At 35.9% G+C, this 1,371-nt stretch overlaps 1 protein-coding gene across 1 annotated transcript in view; it reads left to right on the forward strand.

Annotated features, from left to right (window-relative positions):
• COPA (coatomer protein complex, subunit alpha) overlaps positions 1-1,371 on the forward strand; it is a 53,613-nt gene that overhangs the window by 41,227 nt on the left and 11,015 nt on the right. The window lies entirely within an intron of this gene.

Consider the following 1,371-nt stretch of genomic DNA (forward strand, 5'->3'; position numbering starts at 1 on the left):
AATTTTGAATTTTTAATAGAGACGAGGTTTCGCCATGTTGGTCAGGTTGGTCTTGAACTCCTGACCTCAGGTGATCCGCCTGCCTCAGCCTCCCAAAGTGCCAGGATTACAGGCATGAGCCACTGTGCCCAGCTGATTTTTTTATGTTAAATCAACATTATATTCCTGATATAAACCTAACTTGGTCTTGATATTTTTACCCTTTTCAAATATTGCTAGCTTTAGGTTGCTAATATTTTGCTGATGTTTTCACATATTTATATTTATAAGTGAGATTACCTGTAATTTTCCCTTTTCTTTCTGTCCTTGTTAGGTTTTAGTATCAAGGTTGTGTGAATTTCATAAAGTAAGCAAATAATGTATCTTTTTCTGTTCCCTCAATGAGTTTGCATAAGATTGGAATTAATTTGTCCTTGAATATTGGTTAGAATTTGCCCTTGAAGTCATATGGACATAGGACTTTCTCTATGGGAAAACTTTAAAAATTTGATTCAGTTTATTTAGCTATTACAGGACTATAGGTGTCTTCTATTTATTTTTGAGTCAGCTTTGGCAAATGTTATTTTTTAGGAGTTTGATCCTTCGATCTATCTATCTATCTATCTATTTATTTATTTATTGAGTTAGAGTCTTACTTTGTTACCCAGGCTGGAGTGCAGTGGTGCGACCTCGACTCACTTCAACCTCCGTCTCCTGAGTTCAAGTGATTCTTCTGACTCAGCCTCCCGAGTAACTGGGATTAACAAGCACCACCACGCCTGGCTAATTTTTGTATGTTTAGTAGAGACGGGGTTTCACCATGTTGGCCAGGCTGGTCTTGAACTCCTGGCCTCATGTGATCTACCCGCCTCAGCCTCCCAAATTGCTGGGATTACAGATGTGAGCCACTGTGCCTGGCCAGTGTGATTCTCTTAAAAAGTTACATCTTTATTCTGCAAGGTCTGTAGTGATATCCCCTTTTTCATTCATACTATTTTCTTTTCTCTGAATTGCCCTCATGAGAGGCTTATCAATTTTATTCAAGTTTTGCCTTTATTGAACTTCTCTATTGTATTTTTGTTTTCTATTTAATTTCTATTATTGGCTTTATTATTTTCTTCTAAGTACTTTCTTTGGTTTAAAAAGAACAGTAACATTTTTGAGATGAGTGCTTGTTAATTTTTAGTTTCTCCTAATATATGCATGTAGAACCCAATAATTTTTAGTATTTCTTTTAATACAGTCTATAGATTGTTTGTCAAGTGTTGCATTAGCTATATTGACAAACTTCAATTTGCAATCTATTTATTATTATTTAGTTCAAAATACTTTCTATTAGACTGGGCACGGTGGCTCATACCTGTAATCCCAGCACTTTAGGAGGCTGAGGCA

The sequence above is a fragment of the Colobus angolensis genome, unplaced genomic scaffold, assembly GCF_000951035.1.
Source record: "Colobus angolensis palliatus isolate OR3802 unplaced genomic scaffold, Cang.pa_1.0 Scaffold447, whole genome shotgun sequence".
Taxonomy (NCBI): domain Eukaryota; kingdom Metazoa; phylum Chordata; class Mammalia; order Primates; family Cercopithecidae; genus Colobus; species Colobus angolensis.